General features: G+C 42.7%; 11 non-coding genes across 11 annotated transcripts; all 11 read right to left on the bottom strand.

The window, feature by feature from the left end:
* Nucleotides 1-268: 268 nt before the first annotated feature.
* On the bottom strand, nt 269-342 carry TRNAI-AAU (transfer RNA isoleucine (anticodon AAU)). Its single transcript has one exon. It is a non-coding gene; the product is annotated as a tRNA-Ile (tRNA).
* A 1,171-nt stretch (nt 343-1,513) lies between these two features.
* TRNAI-AAU (transfer RNA isoleucine (anticodon AAU)) lies at nt 1,514-1,587 on the bottom strand. The gene has a single exon. It is a non-coding gene; the product is annotated as a tRNA-Ile (tRNA).
* A 5,441-nt stretch (nt 1,588-7,028) lies between these two features.
* On the bottom strand, nt 7,029-7,102 carry TRNAF-AAA (transfer RNA phenylalanine (anticodon AAA)). The gene has a single exon. It is a non-coding gene; the product is annotated as a tRNA-Phe (tRNA).
* A 1,044-nt stretch (nt 7,103-8,146) lies between these two features.
* TRNAI-AAU (transfer RNA isoleucine (anticodon AAU)) lies at nt 8,147-8,220 on the bottom strand. The gene has a single exon. It is a non-coding gene; the product is annotated as a tRNA-Ile (tRNA).
* Nucleotides 8,221-9,738: 1,518 nt separating this feature from the next.
* Nucleotides 9,739-9,812, bottom strand: TRNAI-AAU (transfer RNA isoleucine (anticodon AAU)). Its single transcript has one exon. It is a non-coding gene; the product is annotated as a tRNA-Ile (tRNA).
* Nucleotides 9,813-10,939: 1,127 nt separating this feature from the next.
* TRNAI-AAU (transfer RNA isoleucine (anticodon AAU)) lies at nt 10,940-11,013 on the bottom strand. Its single transcript has one exon. It is a non-coding gene; the product is annotated as a tRNA-Ile (tRNA).
* A 2,246-nt stretch (nt 11,014-13,259) lies between these two features.
* On the bottom strand, nt 13,260-13,333 carry TRNAI-AAU (transfer RNA isoleucine (anticodon AAU)). Its single transcript has one exon. It is a non-coding gene; the product is annotated as a tRNA-Ile (tRNA).
* A 3,012-nt stretch (nt 13,334-16,345) lies between these two features.
* On the bottom strand, nt 16,346-16,419 carry TRNAI-AAU (transfer RNA isoleucine (anticodon AAU)). The gene has a single exon. It is a non-coding gene; the product is annotated as a tRNA-Ile (tRNA).
* Nucleotides 16,420-17,937: 1,518 nt separating this feature from the next.
* Nucleotides 17,938-18,011, bottom strand: TRNAI-AAU (transfer RNA isoleucine (anticodon AAU)). The gene has a single exon. It is a non-coding gene; the product is annotated as a tRNA-Ile (tRNA).
* Nucleotides 18,012-19,138: 1,127 nt separating this feature from the next.
* TRNAI-AAU (transfer RNA isoleucine (anticodon AAU)) lies at nt 19,139-19,212 on the bottom strand. The gene has a single exon. It is a non-coding gene; the product is annotated as a tRNA-Ile (tRNA).
* Nucleotides 19,213-21,458: 2,246 nt separating this feature from the next.
* TRNAI-AAU (transfer RNA isoleucine (anticodon AAU)) lies at nt 21,459-21,532 on the bottom strand. Its single transcript has one exon. It is a non-coding gene; the product is annotated as a tRNA-Ile (tRNA).
* Between the last annotated feature and the right edge of the window lie 3,342 nt (nt 21,533-24,874).

Here is a 24,874-nt window from a genome sequence, read left to right as displayed (position 1 = left end):
AAGTATGCCTTCTGACTGGAGCAAGGGAGGGAGGCCAGTTGCAGGGGGGAGTTTTCTTCCCTTGAAAGAAAATGCCTAACTCATTCACAAATACAACCTTTATCCTCACAACAACATTAGTTATGTCTGCAGCAGTACTGACCCGTGACTATGTATGCACAGCTGCTTCCAACAAAACAGCAATCTTGTGTTAGTAACTCTAAAGCTGTGAGTGCCAATTCTGCATCAATCTCATCCTTCTGCAGAAATATTTCCCAAAATGACAAAGTGGCCAATACGGGGATCGAACCCGTGACCTTGGTGTTATTAGCACCATGCTCTAACCAACTGAGCTAACCGGCCAGCTGAGCGTCCTGTTTCTGACTGGAGCATAAGAGGGAGGCCAGTTGCAGGGGGATTTTTTCTTCCCTTGGAAAAAAATGCCTAACTCATTCACACATAAAACCCTTATCCTCACAACAACCTAAAGAAAAACTACATGTGATCTGAAGGAAATTCATGAATATGACAATTATCTTCAAACTGACTTGTAGCCTGCATCACATTTAAGTAGAACTGGGACAAAGAAGGTTAAATGCATCTCATTGGAAGTCCCGCAGCAGAACTGACCCGTGACCATTTATGGACTGCTGCTTGAAACAAAACAGCAAACTAGTCATAGTAAATCTAAAGCTGTGGGTGGGAATTCTGCATCAATCTCATGCTTCTGCAGAAATATTTCCCAAATTGACAAAGTGGCCAATACTGGCATCAAATTCGCTAACTTGGCGTGATTAGCACCATGCTCAGTCAGAAAAAGTATGCCTTCTGACTGGAGCATAGGAGGGAGGCCAGTTGCAGGGGGATTTTTTCTAACCTTGGAAAAAAAATGCCTAACTCATTCACACATACAACCCTTATCCTCACAACAACCTAAAGAAAAACTACATGTGATCTGAAGGAAATTCATGAATATTACAATTATCTTCAAACTGACTTGTGGCCTGCATCACATTTAAGTAGAACTGGGACAAAGAAGGTTAAATGCATCTCATTGGAAGTGCCGCAGCAGTACTGACCCGTGACCATTTATGGACTGCTGCTTGAAACAAAACAGCAAACTAGTCATAGTAAATCTAAAGCTGTGGGTGGGAATTCTGCATCAATCTCATGCTTGTGCAGAAATATTTCCCAAATTGACAAAGTGGCCAATGCTGGGATCAAATTCGCTAACTTGGCGTGATTAGCACAATGCTCAGTCAGAAAAAGTACGCCTTCTGACTGGAGCATAGGAAGGAGGCCAGTTGCGGGGGGAGTTTACTTCCCTTGAAAGAAAATGCCTAACTCATTCACAAATACAACCCTTATCCTCACAACAACATTGGTTATGTCCCGCAGCAGTACTGACCCGTGACCATGTATGCACAGCTGCTTCCAACAAAACAGCAATCTTGTGTTAGTAATTCTAATGCTGTGGGTGCCAATTCTGCATCAATCTCATCCTTCTGCAGAAATATTTCCCAAAATGACAAAGTGGCCAATACGGGGATCGAACCCATGACCTTGGCGTTATTAGCACCATGCTCTAACCAACTGAGCTAACTGGCCAGCTGAGAGCCGTGGTTCTGACTGGAGCATAAGAGGGAGGCCAGTTGCAGGGGGATATTTTCTTCCCTTGGAAAAAAAATGCCTAACTCATTCACAAATACAACCCTTATCCTCACAACAACCTAAAGGAAAACTACATGTGATCTGAAGGAAATTCATGAATATTACAATTATCTTCAAACTGACTTGTGGCCTGCATCACATTTAAGTAGAACTGGGACCAAGAAGGTTAAATGCATCTCATTGGACGTCCCGCAGCAGTACTGACCCGTGACCATTTATAGACTGCTGCTTGAAACAAAACACCAAACTAGTCATAGTAAATCTAAAGCTGTGGGTGGGAATTCTGCATCAATCTCATGCTTCTGCAGAAATATTTCCCAAATTGACAAAGTGGCCAATACTGGGATCAAATTTGCTAACTTGGCGTGATTAGCACCATGCTCAGTCAGAAAAAGTATGCCTTCTGACTCGAGCATAGGAGGGAGGCCAGTTGCAGGGGGTAGTTTTCTTCCCTTGAAAGAAAATGCCTAACTCATTCACAAATACAACCCTTATCCTCACAACAACATTGGTTATGTCCCGCAGCAGTACTGACCCGTGACCATGTATGCACAGCTGCTACCAACAAAACAGAAATCTTGTGTTAGTAACTCTAAAGCTGTGAGTGCCAATTCTGCATCAATCTCATGCTTCTGCAGAAATATTTCCCAAAATGACAAAGTGGCCAATAGGGGGATCGAACCCGTGACCTTGGCGTTATTAGTACCACGCTCTAACCAACTGAGCTAAACGGCCAGCTGAGAGTCTTTTTCCCTTGGAAAAAAAATGCCTAACTCATTCACACATAAAACCCTTATCCTCACAACAACCTAAAGAAAAACTACATGTGATCTGAAGGAAATTCATGAATATGACAATTATCTTCAAACTGACTTGTAGCCTGCATCACACTTAAGTAGAACTGGGACAAAGAAGGTTAAATGCATCTCATTGGTCATTTCCCACAGCAGTACTGACCTGTGACCATTTATGGACTGCTGCTTCCAACAAAACAGCAAACTAGTCATAGTAAATCTAAAGCTGTGGGTGGGAATTCTGCATCAATCTCATGCTTCTGCAGAAATATTTCCCAAAATGACAAAGTGGCCAATACTGGGATCAAGTTCGCTAACTTGGCGTGATTAGCACCATGCTCAGTCAGAAAAAGTATGCCTTCTGACTGGAGCAAGGGAGGGAGGCCAGTTGCAGGGGGGAGTTTTCTTCCCTTGAAAGAAAATGCCTAACTCATTCACAAATACAACCTTTATCCTCACAACAACATTAGTTATGTCTGCAGCAGTACTGACCCTTGACTATGTATGCACAGCTGCTTCCAACAAAACAGCAATCTTGTGTTAGTAACTCTAAAGCTGTGAGTGCCAATTCTGCATCAATCTCATCCTTCTGCAGAAATATTTCCCAAAATGACAAAGTGGCCAATACGGGGATCGAACCCGTGACCTTGGCGTTATTAGCACCTCGCTCTAACCAACTGAGCGGCATATTTCTGAATGGAGCATAAGAGGGAGGCCAGTTGCAGGGGGACTTTTTCTTCCCTTGGAAAAAAAATACCTAACTCATTCACACATAAAACCCTTATCCTCACAACAACCTAAAGAAAAACTACATGTGATCTGAAGGAAATTCATGAATATTACAATTATCTTCAAACTGACTTGTAGCCTGCATCACATTTAAGTAGAACTGGGACAAAGAAGGTTAAATGCATCTCATTGGAAGTGCCGCAGCAGTACTGACCCGTGACCATTTATGGACTGCTGCTTGAAACAAAACAGCAAACTAGTCATAGTAAATCTAAAGCTGTGGGTCGGAATTCTGCATCAATCTCATGCTTCTGCAGAAATATTTCCCAAATTGACAAAGTGGCCAATGCTGGGATCAAATTCGCTAACTTGGCGTGATTAGCACAATGCTCAGTCAGAAAAAGTACGCCTTCTGACTGGAGCATAGGAGGGAGGCCAGTTGCGGGGGGAGTTTACTTCCCTTGAAAGAAAATGCCTAACTCATTCACAAATACAACCCTTATCCTCACAACAACATTGGTTATGTCCCGCAGCAGTACTGACCCGTGACCATGTATGCACAGCTGCTTCCAACAAAACAGCAATCTTGTGTTAGTAATTCTAATGCTGTGGGTGCCAATTCTGCATCAATCTCATGCTTCTGCAGAAATATTTCCCAAAATGACAAAGTGGCCAATACAGGGATCGAACCCATGACCTTGGCGTTATTAGCACGCTCTAACCAACTGAGCTAACTGGCCAGCTGAGAGCCGTGGTTCTGACTGCAGCATAAGAGGGAGGCCAGTTGCAGGGGGATATTTTCTTCCCTTGGAAAAAAAATGCCTAACTCATTCACAAATACAACCCTTATCCTCACAACAACCTAAAGGAAAACTACATGTGATCTGAAGGAAATTCATGAATATTACAATTATCTTCAAACTGACTTGTGGCCTGCATCACATTTAAGTAGAACTGGGACCAAGAAGGTTAAATGCATCTCATTGGACGTCCCGCAGCAGTACTGACCCGTGACCATTTACAGACTGCTGCTTGAAACAAAACAGCAAACTAGTCATAGTAAATCTAAAGCTGTGGGTGGGAATTCTGCATCAATCTCATGCTTCTGCAGAAATATTTCCCAAATTGACAAAGTGGCCAATACTGGGATCAAATTCGCTAACTTGGCGTGATTAGCACCATGCTCAGTCAGAAAAAGTATGCCTTCTGACTGGAGCATAGGAGGGAAGCCAGTTGCAGGGGGGAGTTTTCTTCCCTTGAAAGAAAATGCCTAACTCATTCACAAATACAACCCTTATCCTCACAACAACATTGGTTATGTCCGCAGCAGTACTGACCCGTGACTATGTATGCACAGCTGCTTCCAACAAAACAGCAATCTTGTGTTAGTAACTCTAAAGCTGTGAGTGCCAATTCTGCATCAATCTCATCCTTCTGCAGAAATATTTCCCAAAATGACAAAGAGGCCAATACAGGGATCGAACCGGTGACCTTGGTGTTATTAGCACCACGCTCTAACCAACTGAGCTAACCTGCCAGCTGAGAAGCATTTTTCTAACTGGAGCATAAGAGGGAGGCCAGTCGCAGGGGGATTTTTTCTTCCCTTGGAAAAAAAATGCCTAACTCATTCACACATAAAACCCTTATCCTCACAACAACCTAAAGAAAAACTACATGTGATCTGAAGGAAATTCACGAATATGACAATTATCTTCAAACTGACTTTTAGCCTGCATCACATTTAAGTAGAACTGGGACAAAGAAGGTTAAATGCATCTCATTGGTCATTTCCCACAGCAGTACTGACCTGTGACCATTTATGGACTGCTGCTTCCAACAAAACAGGAAACTAGTCATAGTAAATCTAAAGCTGTGGGTGGGAATTCTGCATCAATCTCATGCTTCTGCAGAAATATTTCCCAAATTGACAAAGTGGCCAATACTGGGATCAAATTCGCTAACTTGGCGTGATTAGCACCATGCTCAGTCAGAAAAAGTATGCCTTCTGACTGGAGCATAGGAGGGAGGCCAGTTGCAGGGGGGAACTTTCTTCCCTTGAAAGAAAATGCCTAACTCATTCACAAATACAACCCTTATCCTCACAACAACATTGGTTATGTCCCGCAGCAGTACTGACCCGTGACCATGTATGCACAGCTGCTTCCAACAAAACAGCAATCTTGTGTTAGTAACTCTAAAGCTGTGAGTGCCAATTCTGCATCAATCTCATGCTTCTGCAGAAATATTTCCCAAAATGACAAAGTGGCCAATACGGGGATCTAACCCGTGACCTTGGCGTTATTAGCACCACTCTCTAACCAACTGAGCTAACCGACCAGCTGAGAGTCCTGTTTCTGACTGGAGCATAAGAGGGAGGCCAGTTGCAGGGGGATTTTTTATTCCCTTGGAAAAAAAATGCCTAAGTCATTCACACATAAAACCCTTATCCTCACAACAACCTAAAGAAAAACTACATGTGATCTGAAGGAAATTCATGAATATGACAATTATCTTCAAACTGACTTGTAGCCTGCATCACATTTAAGTAGTACTGGGACAAAGAAGGTTAAATGCATCTCATTGGTCATTTCCCACAGCAGTACTGACCTGTGACCATTTATGGACTGCTGCTTCCAACAAAACAGCAAACTAGTCATAGTAAATCTAAAGCTGTGGGTGGGAATTCTGCATCAATCTCATGCTTCTGCAGAAATATTTCCCAAATTGACAAAGTGGCCAATACTGGGATCAAATCCGCTAACTTGGCGTGATTAGCACCATGCTCAGTCAGAAAAAGTATGCCTTCTGACTGGAGCATAGGAGGGAGGCCAGTTGCAGGGGGGAGTTTTCTTCCCTTGAAAGAAAATGGCTAACTCATTCACAAATACAACCCTTATCCTCACAACAACATTGGTTATGTCCCGCAGCAGTACTGACCCGTGACCATGTATGCACAGCTGCTTCCAACAAAACAGCAATCTTGTGTTAGTAACTCTAAAGCTGTGAGTGCCAATTCTGCATCAATCTCATGCTTCTGCAGAAATATTTCCCAAAATGACAAGGAGGCCAATACAGGGACCCGTGACCTTGCCATTGTTAGCACCACAGTCTAACCAAATGAGCTAAACAGCCAGCTGAGAGTTTTGTTTCTGACTAAAGCATAAGCAGGAAGCCAGTTGTAGGGGGATGTTTTCTTCCCTTGGAAAAAAAATGCCTAACTCATTCACACAGACAACCCTTATCCTCACAACAACCTAAAGAAAAACTCCATGTGATCTGAAGGAAATTCATGAATATTACAATTATCTTCAAACTGACTTGTGGCCTGCATCACATTTAAGTAGTACTGCGACAAAGAAGGTTAAATGCATCTCATTGGTCATTTCCCACAGCAGTACTGACCTGTGACCATTTATGGACTGCTGCTTCCAACAAAACAGCAAACTTGTCATAGTAAATCTAAAGCTGTGGGTGGGAATTCTGCATCAATCTAATGCTTCTGCGGACATTTTTCCCAAATTGACAAAGTGGCCAATACTGGGATCAAATTCGCTAACTTGGCGTGATTAGCACCATGCTCAGTCAGAAAAGTATGCTTCTGACTGGAGCATAGGAGGGAGGCCAGTTGCAGGGGGGAGTTTTCTTTCCTTGAAAGAAAATGCCTAACTCATTCACAAATACAACCCTTATCCTCACAACAACATTGGTTATGTCCGCAGCAGTACTGACCCGTGACTATGTATGCACAGCTGCTTCCAACAAAACAGCAATCTTGTGTTAGTAACTCTAAAGCTGTGAGTGCCAATTCTGCATCAATCTCATCCTTCTGCAGAAATATTTCCCAAAATGACAAAGTGGCCAATACGGGGATCGAACCAGTGACCTTGGCGTTTTTAGCACCACGCTCTAACCAACTGAGCTAACCGGCCAACTGAGAGGCATATTTCTGACTGGAGTTTTCTTCCCTTGAAAGAAAATGCCTAACTCATTCACAAATACAACCCTTATCCTCACAACAACATTGGTTATGTCCGCAGCAGTACTGACCCGTGACTATGTATGCACAGCTGCTTCCAACAAAACAGCAATCTTGTGTTAGTAACTCTAAAGCTGTGAGTGCCAATTCTGCATCAATCTCATCCTTCTGCAGAAATATTTCCCAAAATGACAAAGAGGCCAATACAGGGATCGAACCGGTGGCCTTGGTGTTATTAGCACCACGCTCTAACCAACTGAGCTAACCTGCCAGCTGAGAAGCATATTTCTAACTGGAGCATAAGAGGGAGGCCAGTTGCAGGGGGATTTTTTCTTCCCTTGGAAAAAAAATGCCTAACTCATTCACACATAAAACCCTTATCCTCACAACAACCTAAAGAAAAACTACATGGGATCTGAAGGAAATTCACGAATATGACAATTATCTTCAAACTGACTTGTAGCCTGCATCACATTTAAGTAGAACTAGGACAAAGAAGGTTAAATGCATCTCATTGGTCATTTCCCCCAGCAGTACTGACCTGTGACCATTTATGGACTGCTGCTTCCAACAAAACAGGAAACTAGTTATAGTAAATCTAAAGCTGTGGGTGGGAATTCTGCATCAATCTCATGCTTCTGCAGAAATATTTCCCAAATTGACAAAGTGGCCAATACTGGGATCAAATTCGCTAACTTGGCGTGATTAGCACCATGCTCAGTCAGAAAAAGTATGCCTTCTGACTGGAGCATAGGAGGGAGGCCAGTTGCAGGGGGGAGCTTTCTTCCCTTGAAAGAAAATGCCTAACTCATTCACAAATACAACCCTTATCCTCACAACAACATTGGTTATGTCCCGCAGCAGTACTGACCCGTGACCATGTATGCACAGCTGCTTCCAACAAAACAGCAATCTTGTGTTAGTAACTCTAAAGCTGTGAGTGCCAATTCTGCATCAATCTCATGCTTCTGCAGAAATATTTCCCAAAATGACAAAGTGGCCAATACGGGGATCGAACCCGTGACCTTGGCATTATTAGCACCACGCTCTAACCAACTGAGCTAACCGACCAGCTGAGAGTCTTGTTTCTGATTGGAGCATAAGAGGGAGGCCAGTTGCAGTGGGATTTTTTCTTCCCTTGGAAAAAAAATGCCTAAGTCATTCACACATAAAACCCTTATCCTCACAACAACCTAAAGAAAAACTACATGTGATCTGAAGGAAATTCATGAATATGACAACTATCTTCAAACTGACTTGTAGCCTGCATCACATTTAAGTAGTACTGGGACAAAGAAGGTTAAATGCATCTCATTGGTCATTTCCCACAGCAGTACTGACCTGTGACCACTTATGGACTGCTGCTTCCAACAAAACAGCAAACTAGTCATAGTAAATCTAAAACTGTGGGTGGGAATTCTGCATCAATCTCATGCTTCTGCAGAAATATTTCCCAAATTGACAAAGTGGCCAATACTGGGATCAAATCCGCTAACTTGGCGTGATTAGCACCATGCTCAGTCAGAAAAAGTATGCCTTCTGACTGGAGCATAGGAGGGAGGCCAGTTGCAGGGGGGAGTTTTCTTCCCTTGAAAGAAAATGCCTAACTCATTCACAAATACAAACCTTATCCTCACAACAACATTGGTTATGTCCCGCAGCAGTACTGACCAGTGACCATGTATGCACAGCTGCTTCCAACAAAACAGCAATCTTGTGTTAGTAACTCTAAAGCTGTGAGTGCCAATTCTGCATCAATCTCATGCTTCTGCAGAAATATTTCCCAAAATGACAAGGAGGCCAATACAGGGACCCGTGACCTTGCCATTATTAGCACCACGCTCTAACCAAATGAGCTAAACAGCCAGCTGAGAGTTTTGTTTCTGACTCAAGCATAAGCAGGAGGCCAGTTGTAGGGGGATGTTTTCTTCCCTTGGAAAAAAAATGCCTAACTCATTCACACAGACAACCCTTATCCTCACAACAACCTAAAGAAAAACTCCATGTGATCTGAAGGAAATTCATGAATATTACAATTATCTTCAAACTGACCTGTGGCCTGCATCACATTTAAGTAGTACTGCGACAAAGAAGGTTAAATGCATCTCATTGGTCATTTCCCACAGCAGTACTGACCTGTGACCATTTATGGACTGCTGCTTCCAACAAAACAGCAAACTTGTCATAGTAAATCTAAAGCTGTGGGTGGGAATTCTGCATCAATCTAATGCTTCTGCGGACATTTTTCCCAAATTGACAAAGTGGCCAATACTGGGATCAAATTCGCTAACTTGGCGTGATTAGCACCATGCTCAGTCAGAAAAAGTATGCTTCTGACTGGAGCATAGGAGGGAGGCCAGTTGCAGGGGGGAGTTTTCTTTCCTTGAAAGAAAATGCCTAACTCATTCACAAATACAACCCTTATCCTCACAACAACATTGGTTATGTCCGCAGCAGTACTGACCCGTGACTATGTATGCACAGCTGCTTCCAACAAAACAGCAATCTTGTGTTAGTAACTCTAAAGCTGTGAGTGCCAATTCTGCATCAATCTCTGCTTCTGCGGAAATATTTCCCAAAATGACAAAGTGGCCAATACGGGGATCGAACCCGTGACCTTGGCGTTATTAGCACCACGCTCTAACTAACTGAGCTAACCGGCCAGCTGAAAGGCATATTTCTAACTGGAGCATAAGAGGGAGGCCAGTTGCAGGGGGATTTTTTCTTCCCTTGGAAAAAAAATACCTAACTCATTCACACATAAAACCCTTATCCTCACAACAACCTAAAGAAAAACTACATGTGATCTGAAGGAAATTCACGAATATGACAATTATCTTCAAACTGACTTGTAGCCTGCATCACATTTAAGTAGAACTGGGACTAAGAAGGTTAAATGCATCTCATTGGTCATTAGTAACTCTAAAGCTGTGAGTGCCAATTCTGCATCAATCTCATGCCTCTGCAGAAATATTTACCAAAATGACAAAGTGGCCAATACGGGGATCAAACCCGTAACCTTGGCGTTATTAGCAGCACACTCTAACCAACTTAGCTAACCGGCCAGCTGAGAGTCCTGTTTCTGACTGGAGCATAAGAGGGAGGCCAGTTGCAGGGGGATTTTTTCTTCCCTTGGAAAAAAATGCCTAACTCATTCACACATAAAACCCTTATCCTCACAACAACCTAAAGAAAAACTACATGTGATCTGAAGGAAATTCACGAATATGACAATTATCTTCAAACTGACTTGTAGCCTGTATCACATTTAAGTAGAACTGGGACAAAGAAGGTTAAATGCATCTCATTGGTCATTTCCCACAGCAGTACTGACCTGTGACCATTTATGGACTGCTGCTTCCAACAAAACAGCAAACTAGTCATAGTAAATCTAAAGCTGTGGGTGGGAATTCTGCATCAATCTCATGCTTCTGCAGAAATATTTCCCAAATTGACAAAGTGGCCAATACTGGGATCAAATTCGCTGACTTGGCGTGATTAGCACCATGCTCAGTCAGAAAAAGTATGCCTTCTGACTGGAGCATAGGAGGGAGGCCAGTTGCAGGGGGTAGTTTTCTTCCCTTGAAAGGAAATGCCTAACTCATTCACAAATACAACCCTTATCCTCACAACAACATTGGTTATGTCCCGCAGCAGTACTGACCCATGACCATGTATGCACAGCTGCTACCAACAAAACAGCAATCTTGTGTTAGTAACTCTAAAGCTGTGAGTGCCAATTCTGCATCAATCTCATGCTTCTGCAGAAATATTTCCCAAAATGACAAAGTGGCCAATACGGGGATCGAACCCGTGACCTTGGCGTTATTAGCACCACGCTCTAACCAACTGAGCTAACCGGCCAGCTGAAAGTCTTTTTCCCTTGGAAAAAAAATGCCTAACTCATTCACACATAAAACCCTTATCCTCACAACAACCTAAAGAAAAACTACATGTGATCTGAAGGAAATTCATGAATATGACAATTATCTTCAAACTGACTTGTAGCCTGCATCACATTTAAGTAGAACTGGGACAAAGAAGGTTAAATGCATCTCATTGGTCATTTCCCACAGCAGTACTGACCTTTGACCATTTATGGACTGCGGCTTCCAACAAAACAGCAAACTAGTCATAGTAAATCTAAAGCTATGGGTGGGAATTCTGCATCAATCTCATGCTTCTGCAGAAATATTTCCCAAATTGATAAAGTGGCCAATACTGGGATCAAATTCGCTAACTTGGCGTGATTAGCACCATGCTCAGTCAGAAAAAGTATGCCTTCTGACTGGAGCATAGGAGGGAGGCCAGTTGCAGGGGGGAGTTTTCTTCCCTTGAAAGAAAATGCCTAACTCATTCACAAATACAACCCTTATCCTCACAACAACATTGGTTATGTCCGCAGCAGTACTGACCCGTGACTATGTATGCACAGCTGCTTCCAACAAAACAGCAATCTTGTGTTAGTAACTCTAAAGCTGTGAGTGCCAATTTTGCATCAATCTCATCCTTCTGCAGAAATATTTCCCAAAATGACAAAGTCGCCATTACGGGGATCGAACCTGTGACCTTGGTGTTATTAGCACCACGAACCGGCCAGCTGAGAGGCATATTTCTAACTGGAGCATAAGAGGGAGGCCAGTTGCAGGGGGATTTTTTCTTCCCTTGGAAAAAAAATGCCTAACTCATTCACGCATAAAACCCTTATCCTCACAACAACCTAAAGAAAAACTACATGTGATCTGAAGGAAATTCATGAATATGACAATCATCTTCAAACTGACTTGTAGCCTGCATCACATTTAAGTAGAACTGGGACAAAGAAGGTTAAATGCATCTCATTGGTCATTTCCCACAGCAGTACTGACCTGTGACCATTTATGGACTGCTGCTTCCAACAAAACAGCAAACTAGTCATAGTAAATCTAAAGCTGTGGGTGGGAATTCTGCATCAATCTCATGCTTCTGCAGAAATATTTCCCAAATTGACAAAGTGGCCAATACTGGGATCAAATCCGCTAACTTGGCGTGATTAGCACCATGCTCAGTCAGAAAAAGTATGCCTTCTGACTGGAGCATAGGAGGGAGGCCAGTTGCAGGGGGGAGTTTCCTTCCCTTGAAAGAAAATGCCTAACTCATTCACAAATACAACCCTTATCCTCACAACAACATTGGTTATGTCCGCAGCAGTACTGACCCGTGACTATGTATGCACAGCTGCTTCCAACAAAACAGCAATCTTGTGTTAGTAACTCTAAAGCTGTGAGTGCCAATTCTGCATCAATCTCATGCTTCTGCAGAAATATTTCCCAAAATGACAAAGTGGCCAATACGGGGATCGAACCCGTGACCTTGGCGTTATTAGCACCACGCTCTAACCGGCCAGCTGAGAGTCCTGTTTCTGACTGGAGCATAAGAGGGAGGCCAGTTGCAGTGGGATTTTTTCTTCCCTTGGAAAAAAAATGCCTAACTCATTCACACATAAAACCCTTATCCTCACAACAATCTAAAGAAAAACTACATGTGATCTGAAGGAAATTCATGAATATGACAATTATCTTCAAACTGACTTGTAGCCTGCATCACATTTAAGTAGAACTGGGACAAAGAAGGATAAATGCATCTCATTGGTCATTTCCCACAGCAGTACTGACCTGTGACCATTTATGGACTGCTTCTTCCAACAAAACAGCAAACTAGTCATAGTAAATCTAAAGCTGTGGGTGGGAATTCTGCATCAATCTCATGCTTCTGCAGAAATATTTCCCAAATTGACAAAGTGGCCAATACTGGGATCAAATTCGCTGACTTGGCGTGATTAGCACCATGCTCAGTCAGAAAAAGTATGCCTTCTGACTGGAGCATAGGAGGGAGGCCAGTTGCAGGGGGTAGTTTTCTTCCCTTGAAAGGAAATGCCTAACTCATTCACAAATACAACCCTTATCCTCACAACAACATTGGTTATGTCCCGCAGCAGTACTGACCCATGACCATGTATGCACAGCTGCTACCAACAAAACAGCAATCTTGTGTTAGTAACTCTAAAGCTGTGAGTGCCAATTCTGCATCAATCTCATGCTTCTGCAGAAATATTTCCCAAAATGACAAAGTGGCCAATACGGGGATCGAACCCGTGACCTTGGCGTTATTAGCACCACGCTCTAACCAACTGAGCTAACCAGCCAGCTGAAAGTCTTTTTCCCTTGGAAAAAAAATGCCTAACTCATTCACATATAAAACCCTTATCCTCACAACAACCTAAAGAAAAACTACATGTGATCTGAAGGAAATTCATGAATATGACAATTATCTTCAAACTGACTTGTAGCCTGCATCACATTTAAGTAGAACTGGGACAAAGAAGGTTAAATGCATCTCATTGGTCATTTCCCACAGCAGTACTGACCTTTGACCATTTATGGACTGCTGCTTCCAACAAAACAGCAAACTAGTCATAGTAAATCTAAAGCTATGGGTGGGAATTCTGCATCAATCTCATGCTTCTGCAGAAATATTTCCCAAATTGATAAAGTGGCCAATACTGGGATCAAATTCGCTAACTTGGCGTGATTAGCACCATGCTCAGTCAGAAAAAGTATGCCTTCTGACTGGAGCATAGGAGGGAGGCCAGTTGCAGGGGGGAGTTTTCTTCCCTTGAAAGAAAATGCCTAACTCATTCACAAATACAACCCTTATCCTCACAACAACATTGGTTATGTCCGCAGCAGTACTGACCCGTGACTATGTATGCACAGCTGCTTCCAACAAAACAGCAATCTTGTGTTAGTAACTCTAAAGCTGTGAGTGCCAATTTTGCATCAATCTCATCCTTCTGCAGAAATATTTCCCAAAATGACAAAGTGGCCATTACGGGGATCGAACCCGTGACCTTGGTGTTATTAGCACCACGCTCTAACCAACTGAGTTAACCGGCCAGCTGAGAGGCATATTTCTAACTGGAGCATAAGAGGGAGGCCAGTTGCAGGGGGATTTTTTCTTCCCTTGGAAAAAAAATGCCTAACTCATTCACACATAAAACCCTTATCCTCAACAACCTAAAGAAAAACTACATGTGATCTGAAGGAAATTCATGAATATGACAATTATCTTCAAACTGACTTGTAGCCTGCATCACATTTAAGTAGAACTGGGACAAAGAAGGTTAAATGCATCCCATTGGTCATTTCCCACAGCAGTACTGACCTGTGACCATTTATGGACTGCTGCTTCCAACAAAACAGCAAACTAGTCATAGTAAATCTAAAGCTGTGGGTGGGAATTCTGCATCAATCTCATGCTTCTGCAGAAATATTTCCCAAATTGACAAAGTGGCCAATACTGGGATCAAATCCGCTAACTTGGCGTGATTAGCACCATGCTCAGTCAGAAAAAGTATGCCTTCTGACTGGAGCATAGGAGGGAGGCCAGTTGCAGGGGGGAGTTTCCTTCCCTTGAAAGAAAATGCCTAACTCATTCACAAATACAACCCTTATCCTCACAACAACATTGGTTATGTCCGCAGCAGTACTGACCCGTGACTATGTATGCACAGCTGCTTCCAACAAAACAGCAATCTTGTGTTAGTAACTCTAAAGCTGTGAGTGCCAATTCTGCATTAATCTCATGCTTCTGCAGAAATATTTCCCAAAATGACAAAGTGGCCAATACGGGGATCGAACCCGTGACCTTGGCGTTATTAGCACCACGCTCTAACCGGCCAGCTGAGAGTCCTGTTTCTGACTGGAGCATAAGAGGGAGGCCAGTTGCAGTGGGATTTTTTCTTCCCTTGGAAAAAAAATGCCTAACTCATTCACACATAAAACCCTTATCCTCACAACAATCTAAAGAAAAACTACATGTGATCTGAAGGAAATTCACGAATATGACAATTATCTTCAAACTGACTTGTAGCCTGCATCACATTTAAGTAGAACTGGGACAAAGAAGGTTAAATGCATCTCATTGGTCATTTCCCACAGCAGTACTGACCTGTGACCATTTATGGACTGCTGCTTCCAACAAAACAGCAAACTAGTCATAGTAAATCTAAAGCTGTGGGTGGGAATTCTGCATCAATCTCATGCTTCTGCAGAAATATTTCCCAAATTGACAAAGTGGCCAATACTGGGATCAAATTCGCTGACTTGGCGTGATTAGCACCATGCTCAGTCAGAAAAAGTATGCCTTCTGACTGGAGCATAGGAGGGAGGCCAGTTGCAGGGGGTAGTTTTCTTCCCTTGAAAGAAAATGCCTAACTCATTCACAAATACAACCCTTATCCTCACAACAACATTGGTTATGTCCCGCAGCAGTACTGACCCGTGACCATGTATGCACAGCTGCTACCAACAAAACAGCAATCTTGTGTTAGTACCTCTAAAGCTGTGAGTGCCAATTCTGCATCAATCTGATGCTTCTGCAGAAATATTTCCCAAAATGACAAAGTGGCCAATATGGGGATCGAACCCGTGACCTTGGCATTATTAGCACCACGCTCTAACCTACTGAGCTAACCTGCCAGCTGAGAGTCTTTTTCCCTTGGAAAAAAAATGCCTAACTCATTCACACATAAAACCCTTATCCTCACAACAACCTAAAGAAAAACTACATGTGATCTGAAGGAAATTCATGAATATGACAATTATCTTCAAACTGACTTGTAGCCTGCATCACATTTAAGTAGAACTGGGACAAAGAAGGTTAAATGCATCTCATTGGTCATTTCCCACAGCAGTACTGACCTGTGACCATTTATGGACTGCTGCTTCCAACAAAACAGCAAACTGGTCATAGTAAAGCTAAAGTTGTGGGTGGGAATTCTGCATCAATCTCATGCTTCTGCAGAAATATTTCCCAAATTGACAAAGTGGCCAATACTGGGATCAAATTCGCTAACTTGGCGTGATTAGCACCATGCTCAGTCAGAAAAAGTATGCCTTCTGACTGGAGCATAGGAGGGAGGCCAGTTGCAGGGGGGAGTTTTCTTCCCTTGAAAGAAAATGCCTAACTCATTCACAAATACAACCCTTATTCTCACAACAACATTGGTTATGTCCGCAGCAGTACTGACCCGTGACTATGTATGCACAGCTGCTTCCAACAAAACAGCAATCTTGTGTTAGTAACTCTAAAGCTGTGAGTGCCAATTCTGCATCAATCTCATGCTTCTGCAGAAATATTTCCCAAAATGACAAAGTGGCCAATACGGGGATCGAACCCGTGACCTTGGCATTATTAGCACCACGCTCTAACCAACTGAGCTAACCGACCAGCTGAGAGTCTTGTTTCTGATTGGAGCATAAGAGGGAGGCCAGTTGCAGTGGGATTTTTTCTTCCCTTGGAAAAAAAATGCCTAAGTCATTCACACATAAAACCCTTATCCTCACAACAACCTAAAGAAAAACTACATGTGATCTGAAGGAAATTCATGAATATGACAACTATCTTCAAACTGACTTGTAGCCTGCATCACATTTAAGTAGTACTGGGACAAAGAAGGTTAAATGCATCTCATTGGTCATTTCCCACAGCAGTACTGACCTGTGACCACTTATGGACTGCTGCTTCCAACAAAACAGCAAACTAGTCATAGTAAATCTAAAACTGTGGGTGGGAATTCTGCATCAATCTCATGCTTCTGCAGAAATATTTCCCAAATTGACAAAGTGGCCAATACTGGGATCAAATCCGCTAACTTGGCGTGATTAGCACCATGCTCAGTCAGAAAAAGTATGCCTTCTGACTGGAGCATAGGAGGGAGGCCAGTTGCAGGGGGGAGTTTTCTTCCCTTGAAAGAAAATGCCTAACTCATTCACAAATACAAACCTTATCCTCACAACAACATTGGTTATGTCCCGCAGCAGTACTGACCAGTGACCATGTATGCACAGCTGCTTCCAACAAAACAGCAATCTTGTGTTAGTAACTCTAAAGCTGTGAGTGCCAATTCTGCATCAATCTCATGCTTCTGCAGAAATATTTCCCAAAATGACAAGGAGGCCAATACAGGGACCCGTGACCTTGCCATTATTAGCACCACGCTCTAACCAAATGAGCTAAACAGCCAGCTGAGAGTTTTGTTTCTGACTCAAGCATAAGCAGGAGGCCAGTTGTAGGGGGATGTTTTCTTCCCTTGGAAAAAAAATGCCTAACTCATTCACACAGACAACCCTTATCCTCACAACAACCTAAAGAAAAACTCCATGTGATCTGAAGGAAATTCATGAATATTACAATTATCTTCAAACTGACCTGTGGCCTGCATCACATTTAAGTAGTACTGCGACAAAGAAGGTTAAATGCATCTCATTGGTCATTTCCCACAGCAGTACTGACCTGTGACCATTTATGGACTGCTGCTTCCAACAAAACAGCAAACTTGTCATAGTAAATCTAAAGCTGTGGGTGGGAATTCTGCATCAATCTAATGCTTCTGCGGACATTTTTCCCAAATTGACAAAGTGGCCAATACTGGGATCAAATTCGCTAACTTGGCGTGATTAGCACCATGCTCAGTCAGAAAAAGTATGCTTCTGACTGGAGCATAGGAGGGAGGCCAGTTGCAGGGGGGAGTTTTCTTTCCTTGAAAGAAAATGCCTAACTCATTCACAAATACAACCCTTATCCTCACAACAACATTGGTTATGTCCGCAGCAGTACTGACCCGTGACTATGTATGCACAGCTGCTTCCAACAAAACAGCAATCTTGTGTTAGTAACTCTAAAGCTGTGAGTGCCAATTCTGCATCAATCTCTGCTTCTGCGGAAATATTTCCCAAAATGACAAAGTGGCCAATACGGGGATCGAACCCGTGACCTTGGCGTTATTAGCACCACGCTCTAACTAACTGAGCTAACCGGCCAGCTGAAAGGCATATTTCTAACTGGAGCATAAGAGGGAGGCCAGTTGCAGGGGGATTTTTTCTTCCCTTGGAAAAAAAATACCTAACTCATTCACACATAAAACCCTTATCCTCACAACAACCTAAAGAAAAACTACATGTGATCTGAAGGAAATTCACGAATATGACAATTATCTTCAAACTGACTTGTAGCCTGCATCACATTTAAGTAGAACTGGGACTAAGAAGGTTAAATGCATCTCATTGGTCATTAGTAACTCTAAAGCTGTGAGTGCCAATTCTGCATCAATCTCATGCCTCTGCAGAAATATTTACCAAAATGACAAAGTGGCCAATACGGGGATCAAACCCGTAACCTTGGCGTTATTAGCAGCACACTCTAACCAACTTAGCTAACCGGCCAGCTGAGAGTCCTGTTTCTGACTGGAGCATAAGAGGGAGGCCAGTTGCAGGGGGATTTTTTCTTCCCTTGGAAAAAAATGCCTAACTCATTCACACATAAAACCCTTATCCTCACAACAACCTAAAGAAAAACTACATGTGATCTGAAGGAAATTCACGAATATGACAATTATCTTCAAACTGACTTGTAGCCTGTATCACATTTAAGTAGAACTGGGACAAAGAAGGTTAAATGCATCTCATTGGTCATTTCCCACAGCAGTACTGACCTGTGACCATTTATGGACTGCTGCTTCCAACAAAACAGCAAACTAGTCATAGTAAATCTAAAGCTGTGGGTGGGAATTCTGCATCAATCTCATGCTTCTGCAGAAATATTTCCCAAATTGACAAAGTGGCCAATACTGGGATCAAATTCGCTGACTTGGCGTGATTAGCACCATGCTCAGTCAGAAAAAGTATGCCTTCTGACTGGAGCATAGGAGGGAGGCCAGTTGCAGGGGGTAGTTTTCTTCCCTTGAAAGGAAATGCCTAACTCATTCACAAATACAACCCTTATCCTCACAACAACATTGGTTATGTCCCGCAGCAGTACTGACCCATGACCATGTATGCACAGCTGCTACCAACAAAACAGCAATCTTGTGTTAGTAACTCTAAAGCTGTGAGTGCCAATTCTGCATCAATCTCATGCTTCTGCAGAAATATTTCCCAAAATGACAAAGTGGCCAATACGGGGATCGAACCCGTGACCTTGGCGTTATTAGCACCACGCTCTAACCAACTGAGCTAACCGGCCAGCTGAAAGTCTTTTTCCCTTGGAAAAAAAATGCCTAACTCATTCACACATAAAACCCTTATCCTCACAACAACCTAAAGAAAAACTACATGTGATCTGAAGGAAATTCATGAATATGACAATTATCTTCAAACTGACTTGTAGCCTGCATCACATTTAAGTAGAACTGGGACAAAGAAGGTTAAATGCATCTCATTGGTCATTTCCCACAGCAGTACTGACCTTTGACCATTTATGGACTGCGGCTTCCAACAAAACAGCAAACTAGTCATAGTAAATCTAAAGCTATGGGTGGGAATTCTGCATCAATCTCATGCTTCTGCAGAAATATTTCCCAAATTGATAAAGTGGCCAATACTGGGATCAAATTCGCTAACTTGGCGTGATTAGCACCATGCTCAGTCAGAAAAGGTATGCCTTCTGACTGGAGCATAGGAGGGAGGCCAGTTGCAGGGGGGAGTTTTCTTCCCTTGAAAGAAAATGCCTAACTCATTCACAAATACAACCCTTATCCTCACAACAACATTGGTTATGTCCGCAGCAGTACTGACCCGTGACTATGTATGCACAGCTGCTTCCAACAAAACAGCAATCTTGTGTTAGTAACTCTAAAGCTGTGAGTGCCAATTTTGCATCAATCTCATCCTTCTGCAGAAATATTTCCCAAAATGACAAAGTCGCCATTACGGGGATCGAACCCGTGACCTTGGTGTTATTAGCACCACGAACCGGCCAGCTGAGAGGCATATTTCTAACTGGAGCATAAGAGGGAGGCCAGTTGCAGGGGGATTTTTTCTTCCCTTGGAAAAAAAATGCCTAACTCATTCACGCATAAAACCCTTATCCTCACAACAACCTAAAGAAAAACTACATGTGATCTGAAGGAAATTCATGAATATGACAATTATCTTCAAACTGACTTGTAGCCTGCATCACATTTAAGTAGAACTGGGACAAAGAAGGTTAAATGCATCTCATTGGTCATTTCCCACAGCAGTACTGACCTGTGACCATTTATGGACTGCTGCTTCCAACAAAACAGCAAACTAGTCATAGTAAATCTAAAGCTGTGGGTGGGAATTCTGCATCAATCTCATGCTTCTGCAGAAATATTTCCCAAATTGACAAAGTGGCCAATACTGGGATCAAATCCGCTAACTTGGCGTGATTAGCACCATGCTCAGTCAGAAAAAGTATGCCTTCTGACTGGAGCATAGGAGGGAGGCCAGTTGCAGGGGGGAGTTTCCTTCCCTTGAAAGAAAATGCCTAACTCATTCACAAATACAACCCTTATCCTCACAACAACATTGGTTATGTCCGCAGCAGTACTGACCCGTGACTATGTATGCACAGCTGCTTCCAACAAAACAGCAATCTTGTGTTAGTAACTCTAAAGCTGTGAGTGCCAATTCTGCATCAATCTCATGCTTCTGCAGAAATATTTCCCAAAATGACAAAGTGGCCAATACGGGGATCGAACCCGTGACCTTGGCGTTATTAGCACCACGCTCTAACCGGCCAGCTGAGAGTCCTGTTTCTGACTGGAGCATAAGAGGGAGGCCAGTTGCAGTGGGATTTTTTCTTCCCTTGGAAAAAAAATGCCTAACTCATTCACACATAAAACCCTTATCCTCACAACAATCTAAAGAAAAACTACATGTGATCTGAAGGAAATTCATGAATATGACAATTATCTTCAAACTGACTTGTAGCCTGCATCACATTTAAGTAGAACTGGGACAAAGAAGGATAAATGCATCTCATTGGTCATTTCCCACAGCAGTACTGACCTGTGACCATTTATGGACTGCTTCTTCCAACAAAACAGCAAACTAGTCATAGTAAATCTAAAGCTGTGGGTGGGAATTCTGCATCAATCTCATGCTTCTGCAGAAATATTTCCCAAATTGACAAAGTGGCCAATACTGGGATCAAATTCGCTGACTTGGCGTGATTAGCACCATGCTCAGTCAGAAAAAGTATGCCTTCTGACTGGAGCATAGGAGGGAGGCCAGTTGCAGGGGGTAGTTTTCTTCCCTTGAAAGGAAATGCCTAACTCATTCACAAATACAACCCTTATCCTCACAACAACATTGGTTATGTCCCGCAGCAGTACTGACCCATGACCATGTATGCACAGCTGCTACCAACAAAACAGCAATCTTGTGTTAGTAACTCTAAAGCTGTGAGTGCCAATTCTGCATCAATCTCATGCTTCTGCAGAAATATTTCCCAAAATGACAAAGTGGCCAATACGGGGATCGAACCCGTGACCTTGGCGTTATTAGCACCACGCTCTAACCAACTGAGCTAACCAGCCAGCTGAAAGTCTTTTTCCCTTGGAAAAAAAATGCCTAACTCATTCACACATAAAACCCTTATCCTCACAACAACCTAAAGAAAAACTACATGTGATCTGAAGGAAATTCATGAATATGACAATTATCTTCAAACTGACTTGTAGCCTGCATCACATTTAAGTAGAACTGGGACAAAGAAGGTTAAATGCATCTCATTGGTCATTTCCCACAGCAGTACTGACCTTTGACCATTTATGGACTGCTGCTTCCAACAAAACAGCAAACTAGTCATAGTAAATCTAAAGCTATGGGTGGGAATTCTGCATCAATCTCATGCTTCTGCAGAAATATTTCCCAAATTGATAAAGTGGCCAATACTGGGATCAAATTCGCTAACTTGGCGTGATTAGCACCATGCTCAGTCAGAAAAAGTATGCCTTCTGACTGGAGCATAGGAGGGAGGCCAGTTGCAGGGGGGAGTTTTCTTCCCTTGAAAGAAAATGCCTAACTCATTCACAAATACAACCCTTATCCTCACAACAACATTGGTTATGTCCGCAGCAGTACTGACCCGTGACTATGTATGCACAGCTGCTTCCAACAAAACAGCAATCTTGTGTTAGTAACTCTAAAGCTGTGAGTGCCAATTTTGCATCAATCTCATCCTTCTGCAGAAATATTTCCCAAAATGACAAAGTGGCCATTACGGGGATCGAACCCGTGACCTTGGTGTTATTAGCACCACGCTCTAACCAACTGAGTTAACCGGCCAGCTGAGAGGCATATTTCTAACTGGAGCATAAGAGGGAGGCCAGTTGCAGGGGGATTTTTTCTTCCCTTGGAAAAAAAATGCCTAACTCATTCACACATAAAACCCTTATCCTCAACAACCTAAAGAAAAACTACATGTGATCTGAAGGAAATTCATGAATATGACAATTATCTTCAAACTGACTTGTAGCCTGCATCACATTTAAGTAGAACTGGGACAAAGAAGGTTAAATGCATCCCATTGGTCATTTCCCACAGCAGTACTGACCTGTGACCATTTATGGACTGCTGCTTCCAACAAAACAGCAAACTAGTCATAGTAAATCTAAAGCTGTGGGTGGGAATTCTGCATCAATCTCATGCTTCTGCAGAAATATTTCCCAAATTGACAAAGTGGCCAATACTGGGATCAAATCCGCTAACTTGGCGTGATTAGCACCATGCTCAGTCAGAAAAAGTATGCCTTCTGACTGGAGCATAGGAGGGAGGCCAGTTGCAGGGGGGAGTTTCCTTCCCTTGAAAGAAAATGCCTAACTCATTCACAAATACAACCCTTATCCTCACAACAACATTGGTTATGTCCGCAGCAGTACTGACCCGTGACTATGTATGCACAGCTGCTTCCAACAAAACAGCAATCTTGTGTTAGTAACTCTAAAGCTGTGAGTGCCAATTCTGCATTAATCTCATGCTTCTGCAGAAATATTTCCCAAAATGACAAAGTGGCCAATACGGGGATCGAACCCGTGACCTTGGCGTTATTAGCACCACGCTCTAACCGGCCAGCTGAGAGTCATGTTTCTGACTGGAGCATAAGAGGGAGGCCAGTTGCAGTGGGATTTTTTCTTCCCTTGGAAAAAAAATGCCTAACTCATTCACACATAAAACCCTTATCCTCACAACAATCTAAAGAAAAACTACATGTGATCTGAAGGAAATTCACGAATATGACAATTATCTTCAAACTGACTTGTAGCCTGCATCACATTTAAGTAGAACTGGGACAAAGAAGGTTAAATGCATCTCATTGGTCATTTCCCACAGCAGTACTGACCTGTGACCATTTATGGACTGCTGCTTCCAACAAAACAGCAAACTAGTCATAGTAAATCTAAAGCTGTGGGTGGGAATTCTGCATCAATCTCATGCTTCTGCAGAAATATTTCCCAAATTGACAAAGTGGCCAATACTGGGATCAAATTCGCTGACTTGGCGTGATTAGCACCATGCTCAGTCAGAAAAAGTATGCCTTCTGACTGGAGCATAGGAGGGAGGCCAGTTGCAGGGGGTAGTTTTCTTCCCTTGAAAGAAAATGCCTAACTCATTCACAAATACAACCCTTATCCTCACAACAACATTGGTTATGTCCCGCAGCAGTACTGACCCGTGACCATGTATGCACAGCTGCTACCAACAAAACAGCAATCTTGTGTTAGTACCTCTAAAGCTGTGAGTGCCAATTCTGCATCAATCTGATGCTTCTGCAGAAATATTTCCCAAAATGACAAAGTGGCCAATATGGGGATCGAACCCGTGACCTTGGCATTATTAGCACCACGCTCTAACCTACTGAGCTAACCTGCCAGCTGAGAGTCTTTTTCCCTTGGAAAAAAAATGCCTAACTCATTCACACATAAAACCCTTATCCTCACAACAACCTAAAGAAAAACTACATGTGATCTGAAGGAAATTCATGAATATGACAATTATCTTCAAACTGACTTGTAGCCTGCATCACATTTAAGTAGAACTGGGACAAAGAAGGTTAAATGCATCTCATTGGTCATTTCCCACAGCAGTACTGACCTGTGACCATTTATGGACTGCTGCTTCCAACAAAACAGCAAACTGGTCATAGTAAAGCTAAAGTTGTGGGTGGGAATTCTGCATCAATCTCATGCTTCTGCAGAAATATTTCCCAAATTGACAAAGTGGCCAATACTGGGATCAAATTCGCTAACTTGGCGTGATTAGCACCATGCTCAGTCAGAAAAAGTATGCCTTCTGACTGGAGCATAGGAGGGAGGCCAGTTGCAGGGGGGAGTTTTCTTCCCTTGAAAGAAAATGCCTAACTCATTCACAAATACAACCCTTATCCTCACAACAACATTGGTTATGTCCGCAGCAGTACTGACCCGTGACTATGTATGCACAGCTGCTTCCAACAAAACAGCAATCTTGTGTTAGTAACTCTAAAGCTGTGAGTGCCAATTCTGCATCAATCTCATGCTTCTGCAAAAATATTTCCCAAAATGACAAATACGGGGATCAAACCTGTGACCTTGGCGTTATTAGCACCACGCTCTAACCAACTGAGCTAACCAGCCAGCTGAGAGGCATATTACTGATTGGAGCATAAGAGGGAGGCCAGTTGCAGGGGGATTTTTTCTTCCCTTGGAAAAAAATGCCTAACTCATTCACACATAAAACCCTTATCCTCACAACAACCTAAAGAAAAACTACATGTGATCTGAAGGAAATTCACGAATATGACAATTATCTTCAAACTGACTTGTAGCCTGTATCACATTTAAGTAGAACTGGGACAAAGAAGGTTAAATGCATCTCATTGGTCATTTCCCACAGCAGTA

This window comes from Ambystoma mexicanum, chromosome 1p (assembly GCF_040938575.1).
Source record: "Ambystoma mexicanum isolate Mex_15411 chromosome 1p, UKY_AmexF1_1, whole genome shotgun sequence".
Lineage (NCBI taxonomy): Eukaryota > Metazoa > Chordata > Amphibia > Caudata > Ambystomatidae > Ambystoma > Ambystoma mexicanum.
The sequence above is the reverse complement of the archived record's forward strand: the minus strand, read 5'-3'. Positions and strand labels throughout refer to the sequence as shown.